Raw genomic sequence first — 22,615 nt, forward strand, 5'->3', positions numbered from 1 at the left:
CAGTTGGTCAGTTGGTCTTCATTCGTTGTCGCTACACGACTTGATACGATTCCTTAGTATCACACCTGCTGAAGGAATTACTGTTATATTGCTCATTGTTACAGCTGTTCCATTCTCTGTGTGTAAGAATAATGCATTCCTAACCACAGAATGGAAGGGACTGCACCACAGCACTACCGCACCACTGTTAACAGCTTGCCCGTCGCATCATATGGCAGGGGACATTGGCCCAGAATGTTAGATGAGTTGTACGCGACAGGCAAATGTGCAACAATTGACAACAAAAACAGACGCAGGCACAGAAGCAAACGCCAGACGATTGCAAAGATAACATAGATGACAAAAAAAGAACAAAAAATAATATACATACATATATATGTAGAAACAAAGAGAGACAGAGAGAGGAAGAGTGATCGGAAGAGAGGAAAATGTGTGAACGGGAGAGAGGGTAGGAGATACAATTAAGTGTCAAGTTTTTCACTAGCATCGTATGGTATATAAGTCTGAATGGGGTGGGGGATGCGGGGACACTCGTCACGGCATTGAAGCGACGAGTGTTTTATGCTGTTTTACATTTGTTGGTCGTTGACAGTGTGTATGACGCCGGCTGGAAGCTGAAGGGGTGCAGCGCTGTCAAGGGGGGGAGACGAAGTTGTGAATGGAGCTTGGCTCTAGTTGGATCTCGTCGCTGTGACATTTGTCAACCAATTCGTGGCGCTAAAAGTAGAAACGGAAGTTAAAGTGTCCAATGCGTAGGCACTGATGAGCTATGATATACCCTGTATTTAAATGCGGATATCTTTATCAAACAAACTTTTAAAACTATTAATAATTTTTATCTATTTTTCTAAAAGACAAATCTCTTCATATTGACTTAAAAAAATTATTGTTTATTTTGTATTTTATTTTATATTATTATTAATTTCTTTTACTCTTTTTTTTTTTTTTGTAAAAATCTGAGATATTACATAATAGTATAATAATATGTCAAAGATAAATAAGGCATTATTTTATCTCTCAGGCAAAAAAGACTTTCCATACATTAAAAATAAAGGAATCTAATAAGCAGCGTAAAAAGTCACCTTATCCAAAATTGATAGCTCTTAAATATAGGGTAGTTATGGGAAATATCCGAGAAAGAGAAAGAGACACACACAGAGGCGGACCGCCAGCTAGCGGCGGCACAACGAGGCGTATGTGTAATATCCGACTTTGATGCAGCTGCTGTGCCTGATGCCTCAGCAAAGTGGATTATGTGCTGTCTGTGAGCTGTGTGTGGTGAGTCTGTGTGCTTGAAGTGTGTGTGGGTGTGTGTGTGTGCATTTCATTTGCCTACCAATTTTGTTGCAGTTGCCCACTCTTCCACCCCGCGCTCGCACTCTTCCGTTTTTCGCTTTTCTGCATTTGCCAAACAATTGCCAACAAAAGCCGCTTACAACACTTGAGGCGCGCACATTTGTCGTTGCGCCTGGAGTTGTTGTTATTGTTGCCAGTTGTTACTGTTGCTGTTGTTGTTGTTGTTGCCAACTAGACTCTGACTGCAGTTAAATTACAATTGTGCGCTTTGTTGCCCACTTGTTTGCAGATTTTTACGCCTAGCGTACCACACACTTTTCATTGCAGCCCTGCGCCCGCGTCTTAGCCAATAACTGTTGTTGTTACAGGTTGAAGTGGGGGGACTGTGTCCTGTGTGTCATCTACATACATACATGTGTGCTCTCTGTGTGGGCTTTATGCCCAACTCTGGTGCCATTTTCACATTTCGTTTCGCTGCTGAGGCTTAAATGTTCTAAAATGCTAATCGCATTTGCTTGATTCTGTTATACAAACACATGTACATGTGCGTGTGTGTGTGTGTGCGTTTGTGCCCTAGTATTGTTACATATTAATTGTTGTGCGAAATTAAAATTGTATTTATAAGCCATAAATCAGGTGTCAGCATAAACCGAGTAAAGCAGCATTTTTACGGTTCGCTATGCGCAGCTGCAGTTGCACGAGCTTCAACATTTACATGGGCCAACGCACATACAAACAAGCTCATTTGCATACACACACACATACACGCACACATTCGCGCAAGTTTACTTCATTTGCATGAAATGCGACGTTGGCAAAAAATGAAATGCATACATTGATGTCTGACGGGGTATGCCTCACGAGCAGATACCTCGTTGCATGCGCTACTGTGCTGTGAGCAGGTGTAAACATATGTATGTAGTATCATGGAAAAATATAAAATTATGGATATGAAATGTCTTGAGGAATAATTACCCTTGCCAGTGCTCTTGTAAATATTTATAAAAATATCTGCTGAAATCCGCCAATATCTATTTATATATCTATCGAAATATCCCAAATTCAGTCTAGCTAAAGAAAGTTTTCAATGCTTGCACCATATCTTTCCCACCTATTTTATTGGGTATTTTTGTTAAAAAGAAATGTTAAATAATTTCAACTGCACTCGCAAAAGTAACAGCCACAGACTTTTAAGCATCCGAGCTGGAGTGCTGAGTGGCTACAGGAGGGGGGCTCAAATAATTGAAAGAAAGAAAGAAAAATTCGAGAGTGATAAAGAGGGGAAAAGAGACGCAGAGAGAGAGAGAGAGAGAGGGTAACGTATGCCTCAGGTATTCGCAGTGAGCTGTAGTTGCAGTCGCAGCTACTAAATACAGCAACAGTTTTTATAATGGCGCTCGCCAACTTTTTATTTAAAACTTATTAAATTTCTGGGGTTTTGCAAAATGTTATCCCGCCTCTGGTTGCTCATGGTATACGTACGCCTCTGCGGAATAGTAGTTAGAGTTTTGTTCTACTTAGCTGACATGCTCGTAAGAAGCATAAATGCGTATTTAGAACTCTTTCGTCTAACATTATTTTAACAATTATTTGAACTTGGAGCTGCATATAAATAATGCAATTGAATGGCTTATGTTTGAATTTGGAAATGCTAAAATTATAGATAGGCTCACATTTATTTAAAATTAGTTCAGATATTCGTTGCTCAAATAAGCGAAGGTTTTTAATTATCTATTCAAGGCTTATCTAAAATTTATATAATAAATCGATAAATGTGTCCTTGAGCCCTCTACTTATCATCGATTTTGTTTTTTACTGAATTTGAAGCTTTGGTTAGGCCTACACCCAAACCATTTTCATGCAAACGCGCTGAAACTAAACGTTGTCTTCTATATTTTATTTTAAGCTAAACCGTAAATGACAAATACAATCAATTTAATAAATAATCTAAAGAAAAGTAGCTGCGCAAAAAACAAACAAAGATATAAAAGCCTTATAAGGCTTGTAAGCCATTTGTTCCATAATAAAAGCTTTTAAAAGAGAGAGATTAACGTTTTAAAAGGTTTTATTTAGAAATTTCTTTAGTTGAGAGAATTATTTTAAATATAGTATTCGAGTTTGCCAAACTAAAAATATTTATTTAAAAATATTTCTCTTTGAATTCCGAAGAAGATTTGAGTTATGTGTGTTAAACCTAGCTTCATAGCTTCACAGCTTATTTCAGCGATTTAAATAGAGTCTAAAAGAGTTTAGTACGTGCAACTAATGCATGCAATATATTTAGTTATGCTATATCCAGCTAAGCTATTTGCAGCTAAGCTGCTGCAGCTTCACATTTTGGGTGCATTTTGGAATTGGATTCATTTATATACTCAAGGGAATTTGCTTATGCCGCATGCCGCACTGCTGCATTAGTTAATCTTTGTTGGCTTTGCAGCACGTGAAGCGTTTGCCATATGGCTGCTTCAATCTGTTCCCCCATGCCATGCCCCGCCGCGGTGCCACGCCCTTTTGCCATTTGCCATTTGCCTTTTATTTTGACGCGCCTTTATGCAAATGCAAATGACTTGTACATAAGTATATTTCATTTCATTTCATTTGGGGCGCGCAGCTTAAGTCGGCGACATTAGGCCATCGTTGGCCTTTACCCAAGCTGATGACAAGCCAACGCACTTGCTACTTGCCAAATTCCGCATGCCGCATGCCATATATTTCACATACGAAAGAAGCTGCCAGCTGAGCTTCAGGGGCGGCTTATTGGTCACCTTTGTTACCTATGCGACATTGCGGCTGCCTCCTTCTTCCTTTCTCTTTCTCCCTCTCTCTCTCTCTCTCTTCCTTTCTCTGCTCCTTGCAAGGACCTTTTAAATGTGTGTTGCGTGACTTTTGCGTAACTTTTTTTTTGTATTTTGTATTTTATTCCTTTGTCGCTCATCAACGCAAGGACTTGTCAGCAAAGGCATTCGCATCCGCATTTCCTTCCGCCTTCCCTCATCCGAGCCAACGCGCTGTCGAGCCTGTCGCGCTGCTATTTTCTGTTTCATTTTGATGAGCATAATTTGTGTAAAAGTTGCTCGAAAGATGCTCGTTTGGTAGCTTTATTAAATGGCGCATAATTTAACAGCGGGATTTCGCTTTATCGCGCTGCAAACGTGAACGGGAATGCAAAGTTTCCATCATCCCTTCGCTGGGCTGATGCGCAGTTGAACATCATCTTTGCTCCTCTGCACTATTCAAATTGTGTGTGTTTTGCTGTTGCCTACTTAAGGGCGCTCACAGCCGACGATAATGGGGAAGATGACGAAGATGGGGACTGTGGAACAAATTGAAACTTAATTACTGTGTCCACATTTGGCGAAAGCCGCTTAAGAGGCGCCGGCGTCCCAGACTGAGGCAGACTGAAGCAGCAATAAGGTGGGCTAAGACTCTTGTTGCTACATGTGGAATATAGTACACTGAAAGAAAAGACAATACAATAGTAAAAGAAAAGGCTAAAAACAATCACTCAGCTGGTGGTCTAGATGCAAAGTTTCAGAATATCAAGAATAAATTTCAAGATTGTATTTTCCCTTTGTCATAGTTCAGAGCTATCGTTCCAATGAAACCAGTTACAATCAACGTGGTTCTCTGTAAACAAAGGCGAGTAGAGCTGTAAACTGAATTTTAATGATAAAATTAGTAATAGTCAATATTAACTTAACATTATGCTTGTATGTATCTATTGATAGGGAAAAGTGAGTGTTACAATAGAAAGTAGTTCTTATTTTATTTTTAAAAGCATAAATTCTGTTTGAAGACAATTAAATAAAGCAATTTTTGTAAAGTGAAAGGGGCGTGGCAGCACCCATCAAAATTTAAATTTGTAATCTAGTCCATACGAAAACATGCAGACATCTCGTAAAATACAAAAGTCAAAAAGCTTAAAATGTAAATTTTATGATCTTGTATATCCCAATATTTTTATATATAAATTTATTGATAGCCATTTCCTACCTATCGATAGAAATCGATATTTGTTGATTTGGCTTACAAATATCCTTGAAGGATTTAGCAATATTCAATTGAAAAGGATTTCTGACTAATTTAGAATTTTTTTTATAATAATTTGTTTGATAAAATATTTTGGATAGATGCTAAAATATAATTAAATAAAAAAAAAATGAAATGTATTTTGATTAATTTTAAAAAAATCCATTCATTTGTCAAATATTAAATTCGAGTTTAAATCGTGTCACCTACTCACCGCATGATTTCTGGCTCGTAAATCTTTGCAAGTTGCGCCAGTGTGCGAATGGGTGTGTGCTTGAGCGTGTATGTGTATGCGTGTGCTTGCTATCTTCCGGCCGTTTTAAGCAGCTTTCGTTGAAGCCTCTCCAAGCGTTACCATATATGTACATGTTCCAATTTGGGTCGGTGGGTTAAGTCGTTGCTCATTATCGTTGTTAGCCATGTAATGGCAGCCCAATTAACTGGGCCAGAACACTGTTGGCCATAGGCAGAGCAACCCTTAATGGAGTAGTAAGCCAAGTGACAAACAGCAAATACCAATACAACAAATACTGTTGCCTCGTCCTTGTGCCGCTGGCCGCACATCAAGTTCAAGGCGCCCAGACACGCGAGGCGATCCATAAAATCGAGCTGCCAATCGTGTTTTCCCTTTAGCCACCCAAACAGAACTGCGTGAACTTGCAGCAGAATGGTGTTGCACACATTTAACGTTTGACATATTGATTCGACACTGGCCAACACAAATGGGACTCGTCTTCGACACTCGAATTAAATCCGAAAATTTGATATGTGCATATAAAAAACGCGTAAGAACCTTGTACTACTGGGCGATACTATTTTTATGCAAACCAATATACTTCTTTGTACCTTTAAAAACAAGGGATACTAATTTTTCCTTTTTATGTTACTTGGTGATTCACTAATCCTAAAAAGTATCTTGCTAAGATATATGGAGACAAGTATGTTTGAGGACTTGACTGACTTGAGTTTTTTACTGACTTTAAGCCGATAACATTCGAAGCTTTAGATACTTCGTCATATGAAAACGCTTCAAAAGTACCGAAAACACAGTTTTAAATTTGGAGTCTATGGAATAGATTTTGGTGATTGTTTGAAAAGCATACCGATTGGGTTTTCTAGCTAAATTACAACTGCATTACAATTGTCGATCAGTTCATGAAATATACAGTCGCATTAAATAAACATGGCCAATTTGAGCATGGACATGGCTCATTATTAAAATGTAAAATGCGTAAATGTTTTCCTGTCAGTCTGTCAGTGCGGCCTGTCGAAAATCACGAATTATGGTGCATGCATTATGGCATCGTTATATTCAGTTGCCGCGCATCCTGTGCGTGTCATTAATAAGAAATCAAAAATCGATTAAGTACGCCTCTCTCTCGCTCCACGTTCCACGACCACGACTTTCAACTGTTCCATAGAGAGGGAGAAGCCAAGCCGTTTATAATGTCGGTGCTGTAAAAAGTTTTAATTGACAGACATGCTGCGTTAATATGAAACATTTGGGTAATTCACTGTAATTGCGGGCTTCAACGCAACATTAATTAATTAATCGGGCCAATTGAAATACTTAGAGCGTCATCAACATCGATTCGATGCGTCCAATAATATGATCCTGATTGGCTACCCTTTTAATTACACTATGCAACAGAGGGCGCTTTAGTAATTGATTGCCTTATTTAATACTTTTGATGTTGATAAATGTGTATTTACATTACAGTTACTATCGAAAGTAGTGGAAGGAATGGTATTTAAATTGATTTAATGTAAATAAACTTATTTTTGTATACAATTTTACATGCAATTTAAAATTATTTCTAATATAACTTTAGCTTCCCAATATTATTTGTATTTCATATAGTTAGGCTTACAATTACGTCATGTTGCCTGTGTCATAAAAATACACTGAAAACAAATGGAAGTGGTCTTGTTCAATTAACGGATACCCGAACCACAAAATACAGATACTCAGAGGCGTGGCGAGACCGTCGTTGATGGGGGTTGATTCTTATTGAATGATCTACTACCACGTGTATATGATGACTGCATGAAGATTTAATAAGGCAATAATAAAATAATATATATTATTATTATGCTAATCAATATTCTGAATTCTGGGTTAATATCCGCTCACTCATGAAATTGGCAACGTGCTCAAGTAACTGGATTGTATTTACTTTTAATCCAGTTAAAAATGAGAAGTATTGTTTAGCCAATATTAATACAAATATTTACAAATTTTAATAATAATATAATATATTCCTTATATATTTATCCCAACGTTAATATATGGAAAATCTTGATCTAATAAAACAATAAAAAGATTTTAAATAAATAAGATATATTTTATTCGTATCTTCAGTCTGTCCATTTTATAATGTGTATATATTTTTTTAGGCTCAAAAATAATTTTGATAAGTTGATTTGCAAACGAGGCTCAATTGTTGTTTTACAGTGTGCTCAGAACAGGTTAGCCGGCTTTTCGGCCGCAAAAATCTAACAGCTGCCGCAGCGGATGGAGCTGGGGAAACGAGTCGCTGTCGGCTGCGGACTGCTGCTGCTGCTGCTGCAACTGGCCATTAATTTGGGGCAAGCTAATGCCGAAAATTATACGGCAACGGTATACAGCAATGGCAATGCCAAAATTTGGGTTACCCTTGTCGGTTAAACCGGCTTTGCTGTGCGATGGGGCAACATGTGCGTTCCCTACGCTGCGCTGCCCCAGCCCCCTCGGGACCCCTCGCTGTCGCAGTCGCAAATAAAGAGCAGAACAGATGTCGCGGTCAGCGTCGCCATTGGGTATTGTGTTACCTTTTCGTTTACCTCGATTTACCTGTTCTGTTGGCTATTGCTGTCCCTGTCGCACCTGCCGCTGGCGTCTCTTTGATTTGCGGCAGGTGCGAATTGAGCTAGTCGAGATCTGCAGGGCCGTTGACGAGTGGTTGCTTTCTGCTCATCTTTTCGGCGATCCGTTGGCCTTAACTGATTTGCTGTGCACACCTGCTGTCTGCCTGCCTCGCTCGTCTGCCTACCTGTCAGGCATCGTCTGATCTTTTTGCTATAATAGCCTTGTCAGCGTCTCTGTGAATGTTAATCTAAAGCATTTCAATGCAGACTCTGTTTAATAGCTTTTGTGTGCAGCTCTTTAGATCTTTATCTGAATGCATCTCGAGAATATGCGCCGTCTCTCTGTTGGCCCCTGGCCGTGTCTTATGCCATCTTCATGTCAAAATAATTGTCATAACTAATTTTGTTACCTGCTACCGTGCAGGTAGCAATTAAACTCAAACTGAAATACAAAGTGTGACTGTGACTGGGACTGTGTGTCCTCTGCACAATTCTCCGGTTCTCCGTTGGCTTCTCATGTGTGTTAATTGCATTCTCTTTCCGCTTGCCCTCGGGCTGGGGTTTTGTTTGCTATCTGCTCTCTGGCGACAACAGCTTCGAGGTGTGAATGCAATTAATTTTCACGTTCTTATGACAGCGGGCGGGCGGTGTGCAATTAGGGATGGAATCGATTAGGATATGACTTGATTATTGTACAGTTTCCTCTCTCTCGTTTTCTCCTTCTCTCCCTCTCTGTCTTCTCTCTATTGCTCTCTGGGCTGAAGTCTCTGGCGGAACACTTTGGCAAACAGAATTTCCTTCATTAAAATGAATCAACTCCAAAAACTAAACTTTACAACAGCTTCGCCTCGAGGGCCATCTGCCACGCTTGTGGGGCGTGGTAGGGGCGTAAGCGAGGACAGGGTTTGGGGCAGAGGCTCTGTGGGCTCAGCTTGGGTATGCTGCATTTTCATCTCTGCAGATTTACGAAAAATTACAATTGTGTGTACACGGCCACTTCAACTTGAACTGCCAACCATGTCGCTGCTGCTGCTGCTGCTGCTGCCAGTGCTGGAAATGCTTTGCAGTTAGAGGTGGCTCCAGTGGTCCCGCTCTGCCTTTTTGGTACTGCCGCGCCCCCTTCATGCTGCGCTCTCTGCACTTGGCAGTGTTATTCCAATGCCGTCGCATTGTTTGACAGCCCCGCGCTGCTAAGCAGAGCCAGATAAAAACTTTTTGACTATGCATATATACAAGTCAGAGAGACAGAGAGAGGAAGAGAAAGAAAACGAGAGAAAGAGAGAGAGCGCAAGTGAGAGCGAGTGCAAAGGCAAGATAGAGGGAAAATCGAAGCAAAGCAAATGAAACGAAACGAAAACCAAAATCAAACGCAACCAAAAAATCGATAAGAATAACGTACAAGCATTCTAGACAAATATTTAGCCAAGTCGATAACGAAATACTCTCTGGCACAGTTTGATTAGGAGCTATCTAAAATTAATTTGAGAAATTGATAAACATGTAATAGAAAGTTGTATAGAAAAGTAGACCATTAAAAATATTTTGTACTTTAAGAAGTAGCGAAGAATTCCCTATAACAATTTAAGTTGAATCACAAATGCAAGTTGTATTGTTGTAGGCTCATCAATAAATTAAAGTAAAATGGGAAACGAGAATTCAGAATATTCTGAGCAATCGAATTGGAATTCTTTCGATAAATTGCAAAGCTGATGACAATTTGATAACTCCCTTTCGCTGGGAGACTGCCAACAGCTCGACAAGGCGTACTTAGTTGTCAATAGAAGAGTGTGGCGGGCGGGGCCGAGGGGGAGGTACCGGTACGTCATTTTGCCAATAAATGGAATACTTGAAGTGTGCAGCAGAACATTTTCTTGCCCAACTCTCTGTGCCGCCTGCGCTTCCATTACATTTGACAGACGCTGAAAAGTACGTGTTTAGTTATGGACTAGCCCAGAGCGTCCGATGGAGACAGAGATAGAACGTGGAAGCGTAGTGGGAATGGATTCGGCAAAAGGTAATGCCACTTTAAATCGATGTGATAAATGCGCAGAGGTTGCGTCTGCCTATCGATAGAGGAAATATCACATCAAGTGTCTGCCTGCTGGGTCATAAAACACACAACAGGAAGAGAGCCAGAGTGGAGTCGAAGGATGTAAAGGACATGAGCAGAAGCCAGAGCTTCAGAGCTTCAAGTGCAAATGAGAAAAGACAGCAGTTGCAGGAGGGGAAGTAGGAGCGGGAGCAGCAGGAGGCGTACGAGAAGTAGTGGCTGGTGTTAGTGCTGTGGTTATTGTGGTTCAGTTCAGTGCCTGTGGCTTGCTTAATGGTCTACCAGGCGCTCGGGTGGCTGTTAGATATTTATCATTTGCCACTTGGCTCAAGTGACGAACGAGCCACAAGCAGTGAGTGCGAGCCAAAAATTGAAAAATGACTCAAATGGCAGAGAGCAGAGAGCAAAGGGCAACACGGCTCTCAAAGTGTCCGCAGACTGTTCGCAAGTCAATTACAATTTGTAATTTGGGACCGTAACGCAATGAACTTGTCAAAAAGTCACATTCTAGGACCACATGCGAGGCTCGCAGCCAAGTTGTGACAATCATTTGGCCCCATTGTGGCTTGGGCCATTACGGCTTATCAGTAGCTCCAACGCTATCTATGTTGCATGGACAACTATTGTCGTATCTAATACACACACACAGCTGTCTGTGCTCCTATCTATGTGTGTCAGTCAGTCAACTAAATAGTCTCCGGACATCATGAAAGCTGTTTCTGATGTTGTCTACTCCCCGTGCCACTGCCACACCCCCTTTAATTCACAGTGCCAGGTGGTCGTTGAAGTTGCCTAAAACATTTTTCAGTTCTTTGTCTGCGCTTTGTAGCTCCCTCCCCCATAAAGAACATAGAATATATTTTTTTTCTGTGTTGTCGTCTGACTTGCCTTAGATTTCAGTGTAATTTATGTTTCTATGCCGTAGACCGTTACTATGCCACTCTCTCTCTCTTTCTCTCTCTCTTTACTTCTGTTTTATACACTCCCGTAGGGCATTTCATTTGGCTGTGCAACTTGTAGTGATACAACGGAAATATTTTCATAATCATAAATCATAAGGTATTTATCGAAATGAATGGAAAACTTTTGAGTCATTGACTCTGTGAACTGAGCTTAGAGCCGACTTTCCATCTATATATCAGAGTTTCGGAACACAATTATAGTTTCCAAATGTATTTTGGGGCTCGCTTAATGATTTATTGATTTATTTATTCACTTGTTTGCTTAATTTTATTTGGACGACTTGTGTGATGTACTGATAAAGCTCATTAAATAAACTAGAGCAAACAAACGGAATGTTTTCTAATTTATTCTTGGAACTCATTCTGTGAGTGATTAACTATTAGTGATTGAGTGAAAATATATCGAAGACCTAATTATCCTTATTACTTCTTTATTGCTCTGTACTCAATTCAATTTCTTTAAATGAGATTTAAGCTTTAACTTGATTTATATTTTGGATTTGATTATTTAATGCTTAATGCAGAAGTAAGTAATATTATTTTGATTTTGGGCAGAGTATTTATATATTTACTTCAGTGGATTATTTACAATTTCTGTTGGTCGTGTTTCGCATTTCGACTTTAGATTAAGGTCTCATTTACCAGGTGTTATTAAGTCCCGCTTTCTCTCTGCCTCCCCGCTCTGCCCTCTACTCTACACTCTGCCTGCTGACCAACCCATTTAACGGCTTTTGTGAAAGAGTGAATGCATCTTCCTCCCCGTTCCCCCATGGCCAGTGCATCATCAGCGGGCGCGTTCCCATTTCGTCTGGCATGCTCGACATGGCTCATTTGCTTAGGCTTTAAGTTTGGCTGATTAAATGGCCCAGATTGCGTTGGCCAACTATCTGGGCCTGACTGTGCCAGATCTTAATGAGCAGCTGCCGCAGCAGCGACTGGCGCAGAGGACACTTTGCACAGGACTTTGGGCACCGAGCACTTCCGTGAACGGGCCGGGCGACAGTTTTTATGCGGCCCTGATTAATCTCAACACTTTCCGAGCCATTAATTTCAATGTGACCCCAACAGAAACTCTGCCTGACTGCCCGCTGAGCAAGCCATCCCACCAGTTCCAACCCCAACTCGTCAAACATAACTAGACCTAAATTCCTGCATTTAGAAGAGTGCCTCGTATGGCTTGGCCGGGGCTGGGGGCTGGGGGCTGGGGCAGCGTCCAGTTTGACATTGTGCAGCTGCCGCTTGAATCATCAATGGCCGCTTGTTGGGGTTGTTATTGCCTGCACTCACCTGACGAGACTTTGGCTCGCCTCGACACCTTTCACTCATCCTCAGTCACTTCTACAGCCTCTTAATGCTCGCTTTGTGCAACACAACGGAGCCTGAGCAGTCCAAGTGGATTTGCAGCCTCCCTTCTGCTCTCCAATGCAGAGGCGTTGAAGCCACAAACAGCAGATGGCGCTGAGGTTTCCCTTGCTCATTGCAATTTGCAATGCCTCAGGAGTTACTGCTGATTACCTCTAAAATGCATAGCAAGTGAAGTATGCTATGCGAGGGTGGTTACAAAAGTTTACAAAAGTAACAGAGCTAATAAGTATAAAACAACATAAAAATGAGTTTTTTTTTTTTTAATTACTGGTTTATTTTATTTATTTATATTTACATTTATATTTATATTTAGATCATATACACCGGCCTTCATTTCATAATTATTATCAAAAGATTCATTGACCTAATTAGTTTTAGATTGAAAGTGTTGAGCATTTGGTAAGACTTACTCCTGCAGTTCCGTCTAGCATTGGCAGTCCCTTTGAACCATCTGAGCAATGCGTGTCATAAAATGGCTAAAATATGGCCAGTTGCTGGAAGTGGCAGTGGACGAAAAGGCAGCAAAAAAGGGGGTCAGCAAAAGGGCAGGGGCACGCATTACAGAGTCGAGCTGGGGCGTTGGCATGGCAGCACCCTAATCTATTTACAAGCAGTCGTTAAAGGCGAGAGCTGGAAATGGAAGTTCTGCTGGATGGAACGTATTTATTTAGCTATTGCGAGTCTCCCTCGTGCCTCCGCCTGGCAACGAAATTACATTTGTACCTTTAATTTATTGAATGCTTCGAATGCGTTGTCGGACTCCCACATGTGTTACGACCACACGACCTCTCGGCTCGGGCTCGGGCTTGGGGTCGGTCTCGGGTCGGTCTCGATCTCGGTCTCGATGTCGGGGGTGGCAAGCTGGAAAAGGTGTGCATGTTTGGGTTCTCTGGGTCACCTTGATTCTGGGCGCCGGTTGAAAGCTTCATTTGCTGCACGTCTGGAATGAGGCGTGAAAATTGCCAACTAATAGAATCGGCACGAAAGGGTTGCCCCTAATGACACGTCATGTGGCACGTGCTGGAACGAAGCAGCTTTTGGTCAGGTGCTGCCAAAAATGTGGAAAAAAAAAAATGAAACGAAAATAAAACATCTAACAAAACTCGGCATTTCATTTGTTTTTGGCTGACAAAGCCTTGCACGTCCATTAATTCCGGCTTGCAACATCTAAAATCCCTGCAGAAGAATTTTGGACAAATTTCTTGGAGGACGAGGCGCCTTTTGTCTACGGCGCGCACCTAGGAGTAAAGTTTAAGCGTCCATAAATTATAAACTGAGTGCGGAATTCGCCTTTGGCCCGCCAGCTCGTTAACTTGGAGAAACGAAATCCTCGCGTCAACTTCGTCTGGCTCGCCTTTCGCCATTCGCATATGCCAAGCCCTTCCTCTGGCTATTTACATACTGCTGTATCCTGTTGCCCCGGACAGTCAATCTGTGCAGACAGTGAGGCAGAAAGAGAGAGAGCTACAGAGACTGAGGAAGACGGAACGTGTGTGTATAGAAGCACATTTAATGCCCGGCGTTTGCAGACAACAAAGGATGAGTGCAAATTTATCATTTGGCTGCAATGAGCCGAAAGTGCAAAGCAAAAAGAAAATGCTCGTCCTGGCCAACTCGTGGCAACTGTTCAGGACAAATCCTTTTTGAGCTGCCTGCCGGCAATGAGCTGAAGACTGTGTCTGTGTGTGTGTATGTGCCGGAAAATTTGCGTGCAAACGAATGAAAAGTTGAAACTTGAGTTAAGTTTATACGTTGCAAATATATGATAAACCATATATGAACTATTCAGCTTAGGAAATTAAATTAAAGATGAGATAAAACTAATTAAGGTCAAGAAATTTATATATATAAAAATCTAGAAAATTTTGATTTATAAATTAATATTATATAGCTTTTACATAAATATTAAAATCTATAATAGATTAATAAATTAACTGCTCTAGTCGGGACTGCTCAAAGTCGAGATCCCCTAATTCCCTCGAACCCTTCGAACATATATGTAATATTCATATAATATAGTATTTATTAAGGCTATCATCAATAGCAATAAAACGGAAATAGTTATTGATTTTATAGAGGGACCTATAAAAAATTAGAAGCCTATAGGCATTGTAGGTACTGAGATCGATACTTTCATATATACTTTCAGGGAATAAGCAAACTGTACAGATTTTGAAAATTATATGTATTTATTTATATGTGTTTATATATATAATTTAATGAGAACTATTCTTAAATTAAAACTTTATACATATCATAGAACTACGAACAATAATCGAATATTAAATAATGAATCAAATAGTTTTATGTTGGCAACTCAATAAATTATTGCACTTCCTTCATTTTCGATATCTGTGTGCGTGCAACCGTATGCAGAGCCGGATACCGTATTGTCTGGTTGCAAATGCAGCCACAGACACGGACAACAGTGTGCAATATTAAACTACACTCGCTCCATTATGCTCAGATACAGCTTTGCATCACATCGCACACAAACGTGCATATATCGCAACGCACGCCACAGTCACGCAGGAAAGTCTTCGTACCGTGTACTTGTTATGCTAATATTTTTTGCAACAACTTTGTTCCGACAAAACAAAAACGAAGCCAGGTGTGTTCCGGGCTGTATCTTTGGCGCCTTCTGCTCTTGTGACTGCTGCACCTCAGCCAAGAGTCGCCCTCTCTCCTGCCACCACCTTCCCTGCTCGCTTGGCCAATATACGCTTTGTTTTTCGCCTTCTCCACTTGACTTTTGCTTTGTTTTGTTTTCTGGTTATTTATTTTTGTTCATTCTGGAACATGAAGCAAAGGGCAAGGCACCTCAGCTGGGACTGGTATTTTGGCCAGCCCTACCAAGAGGCAGTAGGTCCGCTAGTCGTTGGGGCAATCAAATCGGGCCAAGAATTATGCGAGTCGCACAGATGCGTATTTTGATATATGGATTGCTCTGAAATGGAAAGCATTTTGGTCCTGCCATTGTCTAGCCGGCAAAAGTTAAACATGATTTCCTTATTTATTTCCATTTCCCCCGCCACAAAAAGTTCGCTTTACTACCCAAAACCCTTTTCGCAATTTTCTTTTTCTCGCATTTCCCTTTGTTGCGTTTGGCACAAAACATAAATTGCGTTTGTCGTTGTTTCCGTCTATTTTTTTCTTTTATTCTCTCCTTCCCGCTCTCTCTCTCTCTCTCTCTCTCTCTCTCACTCTCGCTTGTGTTGCTTTGTCTGTGGCTGCATCAGCAACTGCGGTCGCCGAACAGTTTGACAATCACTGCGACCCGCCTCGTCGCCGCGCATGCAAAACTTTTTCCTCTTTTGCAAATGAGATTTCGTTCAGTTGCCGTGATAAATTGTTGATAGTTTTGAATGTGTTTACATTGATGCTTGCCAGGAATGCGCTGCGGAAATGAAGGAACTGCTTGTGTCGAGGGCACTTGTGTATGTGTGCGTGCGCGCGCGATCTCTTGTGTGTGTATGTGCGTGTGCGTGTGGTTGGGTTAGAGTTCTTGTGGTGTCTGGAATTCGCTTGGGAAGAAATTTTCATGCTCTATCGCTGAGGAATTTATTTTGAGGGCCTTGCCTAACGCTCTTGTAAAACATTTCTCGCCTTTTTAATCCTCAAATGCAATGACCTTAATTCCAAAATTATGCACAACAGTCTGGAGTCTGGAGTTGGAGACAGGAGCGCAATCTTTATAAATACTTCTGCTGAAAGCATTCATTTTATCCTTTTATTACAGAGAAATTTTATTTTTGGAGTAAAATATAAATATTTCTGTGGTAACAGCAGGGCATTTTGACATGTTTCAGCAAGAATTACACATTTTCCAAGTTCCCCTTGGACTGCTGTATTGAGTATGCACTGCTTCAAAAATAAGGTTGATTGTAATAAAATATGGATGTCAATAAAATGGTCATGCAAAGATGTATTTCAGAAGGTTATGAGTAATTTCCTTTTAATGGTGATATATAAACTTTAAAAGATTAGTGAACCAGTAAATAAATCTATCTAGCATAAAATATTTTAGCATTATTTTCCCATTTATTGTCATGACAAAGACATATTTTATTGTAAATTGACACTTTATAATGAAATACTTATAGTTCATTAATTAGCAAGTCTTTGTGAAATATGAAATGAATAATTAATAATAGTATAAATAATAATAAAAAATCATTTAATAAAAAATTAATTTGATAATTGAAAAGTAATTTTAGCATAGATAGAATATCATATTTAAATGAATGTTTTACGAAGCACTCTTAAATGCTAATGGGAAATGGGAAACATGTAAATGAATGGCGGTCAGCAAGCAGAAAAATTGGTTGAGTCTATGTGCTTTTATTAGCAGCAGCAGCAGGAGCAGCAGCAGGAGCAGCAGCAGGAGCAGCAGCAGCAACAACAGCGGCAACAGCAGCAAAATGAAACGCTAAAAACAAAATGAACTGAAATCCAATTAAAACTTAAATGCAGCAGTGAGCAAGCCAAAAAGTCGAGTTGCAGCAACTTGAAATGTTAAATTTTGGCCGGGTCTGTGGCCAGTGGCTTGCAAGTGGCATCAATGGTCAAGTTGAAGGCTTTCCGTTCCTGTTTGAGGGCCGTAGGGCCGTAGGGGGCATGCAGGGCTCGAGGGCGAGCATATTATAAATAACAGGCAAACACGCAAACAGTTTGTGCAAGTTTATTTACCAGGTGAAGTCTTCATGACCCCGCCACTGGCGCCCGAACGAGTTAACGACGCGCCCGACTTGGCCACGTTTGGTTGCGTGCCAAGTCTCGGCCAGGAAAAGCAGCGCGAACGAAGAAAACTTTGCGTCAAGAGCAAAGTACAAAAACTTTAAGACAAGGTAGTAGTGCTACCTGTAGAAAAGGCTATTTTAGCGGGAAAATTGCTGCTAGAGTAGCTAAGCTAAAATACATTTAAAAGCTTAATAATTAATGTTAATAATACAAATGCGGATACTTTCGAGAATTGTAAATAAATTATATTTCTTTTTGTAAAACAAACTAGATTGTATTAAATTTTTATTCTCTTGCTAAATTTCATATTAAAAGCCAGAGTATAAAATCTGAATTTCTGATATTTCAATAATTATTCACTTCCCTATTTTCACTGGGTTCAGGGGTTCATAAAAAACAAACAGTTCAACCAGGTATATAAAAGCCAGATTTGGCGGGAATAGGCCAACTCGCACGCACTGTTGATCAGCAATAGGAACTTTGATTAGGTTTCCATGCCTGTGGCCTGCCCAGAGTTGCAATGAGTGGAAGCCAGCGAATTAACTAACCAAACTTGCACAGGCGTCCAACAGCCGTTGCGAGCCACGGGCCGAGCCAACGTGCCTTGGTTAGCTGAAATGAAGACGCTGGAAAGTATGCTACGCAGCACAAGCATATAACCAGGCACGTGCGCCATTTTGAATACAACGCACCAGTCAACCGAAAGAGCGCGCTAGACAAAGAGAGAGAGAGAGTGAGAGAGAGAGAGAGAGAGTGGGAGAACAAAGTTTTTGGCAAATTGTGGTCAGGTGGGCAACGCCTTTATGATTATTGTCTTAAAATTAATCAATGTGTGCGTGTCTGGAGCGGAAGAAGTTTACAGGCTAATAGATTCCTGGCAGCGCAATCTACACGCCCACAACAGGCCTCCGTTCCCGAAAATTAATAGACTTTGAAGCTCAGCTCGAAAAGTTTATGTGTTCATGCTTGAAATTAATTAGATTCCAGGCAAAAACTTAAACAAATTCTTAGCTCAGCAAGAGTTCTGTGTGTGTGTGTGTTTCTATTTTTTTTTTTTTTGGCTCCGTGTTTAGTTGTTTTGGGCAGCAACTTGTGCATTCAGCCTGCAAATTTCTTTTGCTCCTTTGTGGCCCTGGCAGGATTCCGGATTTACGTTTTGTTGATTTTAAGCAACAGCTCAAAAGGCTGCGCGGGATGATTGTTGTAGCTCTTGTTGTTGTTGCTGTTGTTGTTCAAGTCGTTGGCCTCGAGCCATGGCATATGCTACACTTGATGCAATCCCGCATAATGATGTTGATGCCAACAGGGTGATTATTACAATATTATTATTTTTTTGTTCCTCTTGCTGCTGTTGTGGTTGTTGTTGTTGTCGTTGTTGTTGTTGTCTCTGTGGTTGTTATGGCAACCACACGCTCGTGTTTTTGCTTTGACAAGCCTTAAGATGTCGACTTGGTAAGCGTAAAGATTACGCTTCCATAACTTAAAACATGTATAACTACATATATTATATAGTACATAAATTATATAACTAACAACTCTAATGCGAGTCAAGCTTGCTTATAGTTTAAGAATTTAAAGTGAAAGTAAATCAAATGTACGAAGCTAATATGCATATTATTATTTATCTAAAACTGGGCTCGCAAATTTACATTGATTTTTCCATATTGAAAATTATATAAGCTTGGCTTTTTGTTCAATTTATGTCTACGGCCAACCAAAAAGCTTAATTTTCTAATTTTTGTTTCATGCATATTCATTTTTATATACACCTTTTTCTGCAAAGATTCAATATGTGGGTATGAATTAAAATAAAAATGAATTTTCGATACTTATGGTAGACACGTTTATCGATATACCGTGTCGCATTGTAACAGATGATATTCATTAACAGCTTGCGTGCCAGCAAAAAGAATTTTTACTTTATTGAGAGCTCAGTGTAAAAATTTTATTTGTGTAACGTAAATACTAACTAAATAGTTAAATTCATTGACCCTACGTTCAGACACTTTTCTCACTCCCTTTGTAAGTTTTTTTTTGTCAATCTAGTATGTAGTAGATCTGTCGGAGAGAGGAAAACATTTTCTATTCACTCGTTTTTTGTAGTAGTTTTGAAGCCGGATTTGCAATTTGCTTGGAAAGGCGCTTATAATGGGTGATGTTGACAAATGGATTGAGATGGTGGAGAAGTGTCAATATTTGCCAGAGAATGAGCTGCGCAAGCTGTGTGAGATAATATGCGACATTCTGCTCGAGGAGGCCAATGTGCAGCCGGTCAGCAGCCCAGTGACTGTCTGTGGGGACATCCACGGCCAGTTCTACGACTTGCAGAAGCTGTTCAGCACCGGCGGCGAGGTGCCCGGCACGAACTACATATTCATGGGCGACTTTGTGGATCGGGGCTACTACAGCCTGGAGACGTTCACCAGGCTGCTGACGCTGAAGGCGCGCTACCCCAGCCAGATAACTCTGCTGCGCGGCAACCACGAGACGCGGCAGATCACCAAGGTCTACGGCTTCTTCGACGAGTGCTTCAGCAAGTACGGAAATGCGAATGGCTGGAAGTATTGCTGCAACGTCTTCGACTTGCTGACGATTGCAGCGATCATCGATGAGCAGGTGCTCTGCGTGCACGGCGGACTCAGTCCGGAGATTGTCACCCTGGACCAGATGCGCACAATCGAGCGCATCGGCGAAATACCTTACAAAGGCGCCTTCTGCGACCTGGTGTGGTCCGATCCGGAGGACATTGACTGCTGGGACCAGAGCCCGCGCGGCGCCGGCTGGCTGTTCGGGCGCAAGGTCACCAACGACTTCATGACCATCAACAATCTCAGCCTCATTTGCCGCGCCCATCAGCTGGTCGACGATGGCCTCAAGTACATGTTCGACGAGAAGCTGGTTACAGTTTGGTCAGCTCCCAACTATTGCTATCGCTGCGGCAACGTGGCTGCCATACTCAGGTTTAAGACGGCCACAGAGTGCTTTGCCCACATCTTCATGGCTGTGCCGGACGCTGAACGTGTTATACCCAAACGCAATGCCACGCCCTACTTTCTGTAACTGCCAGCCTATAAAACGAAGCACCGTATGAGAGAGACCCAACCCACACACACTCACACACACATTCGTACACCCACACAGAACAGTTAACAAATAAATGAAATTAAAGCAAAATATTTATCGAGTTTGCAGCATTTCTTCAACTTGAAATGTTTCCTTCATCCTTTTCCTTCCCAATAACCAAAAGAAATAAATGAAAATAGAAATAAACAGGAAATAAACAAAGCCTCAGCTTTCAGCAGTTTAGCTTTTCAATACAAATTTTGAATGAATTTAAGGAAAACTCAAAGAGTTTGTAAGCCTCTATTTTATATTGTACAAACTCTTAACGGATTTATGCATAATTTACTATGAACTGACTCTATAACTCTATACATATATGGATTAGCTCGCCTGTCTGTCTACGACCTGAGCATCGAGACCTAAATATTTGAAATATGAACTGCATATTTTTGTGTATCTTTCGCAGTAAATGTTTAATATTTGTTTATTATTAGGTAATTTATCCCCCTATAATGAAGCATGAATATTATATGCATGCCTATTTCATTAGGGTCGTATCCATGTATCGAGTTTCAAATAATAGGATTTCGCAGGTAAGCTTCATTGGTGTGTGTGTGTATAGATGTATGTATGAATACGAGAAGCTTCCATTATGTTATATATTACACTCATTGCGTTATAATATTTCATAAGTATATACATTTTGTACAATGTACACGGTTGCACAGTTTTCAAAATCAATATGAATATATCCATATTAATATTTTGGGTATATCAATATACATATTTCAAACCTCTATTTTAAAATTTCTTATCGATGAACTCATTTCGTAATTTCATGAACAAAAATTGATTGAACTCACCGAAAAATTGAAAGTTTAAACTGAAATTGATTGGAGCTTAGAGAAGATGCTTCAGAATAATCTCTTTTAGCCACTTTGCTGTTACTTTTTTGCCCTTTTTGTTATTTTTTAGCTGTGGCAAGAGACGGCTTCTCTTTAAGGTGGCTGTGGGGGAGGACATGTCAACTGTCAACCGCCATTTTATACAGTTTTAAATGGAGGGCGAAAAATTGGTGAAACAAATTGAACAGCATTTATCAGCTGTCAGCAGTTTAAGTTGATGAAACGGGCAGCCCAGGCTGGCCCCAGTTGCACAGCCGGCAGACAACCCAGACAGTCAGGCAGCCAACCACCCGGCCAAGCGAATCCCCAGTGTACCTTAATACCCTGCAACTAGTGTGACAGGGCATGATATGCATATTGTGATATTGTGATATTTTATAGACTCGCGAAATGTGGTATATCAGTATATCTTCAGTAGGTATTCACAGTCATTTGTATGAAAGGGCATCTAGAGTGTACAGGCAATCCCTTAGTCGTTCATTGCTTATTGAAGCTCGTTCGCTTGCTTTTTTGTGGCGCTTCATTTGACAGGCGCCCCAATAATATGTACATAAGTAGCAAAGTGGGGGCGTGTGCGGAGGCAAAGATTGGACTACTCGCCGCATTTTGATGTCGATTTCATAAAGTTTTTGATTCAGCGCCGAGCACATAAATTGTGAGCAGTGCCTCGGCTAATGGGAGCCGGAAGTGTCCTCTGCGCCAGGCATTAGCTCCGCAGCCATTACTTGTGTGTGTTTCCCCAATGTTGATTTCTCGTTTCGCCTTTTCTCTATTTTTTCTCTGATTATGATGCCATTCTTGACACTCGACAAAGTCAATAAACAAAATGGATGCAGGGCATTGTGTGTGGTCATTTTGTTGTTGATAACCACTGCTGCCCGGCATTTTAATTGGGGAGCCAACAAATTGATTGGACTCCATGTTGCTTACGCATTCGATTTATAAATCATTTTTCACATGAATTTGCTCTTCTCTTTCTATTTGCAGCATATCAAACGAGGGCTTCAATTCATCAGCCGTGGTAAGTTATGAGCTTTATTATTTTTAATAGAGTTTTTCATTGATTAAAACGGAACTTGCAGTTCGTTAATTAAAATTCAATTAACGTGCATGCTGAAAACATTCTTTAATATCTGAAAATCTGGGCTGACAAGAACTTTGGAAATTGTCAGTTGACATTATTGATATTACGCTCCTGAATTAATTTTCCTGTGCGTCGCATCAATGAGCGACATTCTTTACTGATTAAAATTAATAAATGATATTTAATAGCACATGAAACTCAATTCATTAAACCATGTATCTACATGTATATGACTTATATTATTTTTTATTTTTCCCTAAAATATCAGATTTCT

The 22,615-nt window shown here is 40.5% G+C and overlaps 1 protein-coding gene and 1 pseudogene across 6 annotated transcripts in view; both read left to right on the forward strand.

Annotated features, from left to right (window-relative positions):
- Positions 1 to 22,615, forward strand: part of tinc (transmembrane protein tincar) — an 80,643-nt gene that overhangs the window by 7,072 nt on the left and 50,956 nt on the right. For all 5 annotated transcript variants that reach the window (XM_089466827.1, XM_089466832.1, XM_089466838.1 and 2 more), the window contains one exon: positions 22,245 to 22,278. The gene's annotated coding sequence lies outside the window, so the exon portion shown is untranslated. The remainder of the gene's footprint in view (positions 1 to 22,244; positions 22,279 to 22,615) is intronic.
- LOC108621230 (serine/threonine-protein phosphatase 6 catalytic subunit pseudogene) lies at positions 19,172 to 20,465 on the forward strand (annotated as a pseudogene). Its single transcript, XR_016271617.1, has 2 exons — positions 19,172 to 19,311; positions 19,393 to 20,465. The product of XR_016271617.1 is annotated as a serine/threonine-protein phosphatase 6 catalytic subunit pseudogene (transcript).

Source organism: Drosophila arizonae, chromosome 2 (assembly GCF_054131065.1).
Source record: "Drosophila arizonae isolate 15081-1271.41 chromosome 2, UAZ_ARI_1.0, whole genome shotgun sequence".
NCBI classification, from domain to species: domain Eukaryota; kingdom Metazoa; phylum Arthropoda; class Insecta; order Diptera; family Drosophilidae; genus Drosophila; species Drosophila arizonae.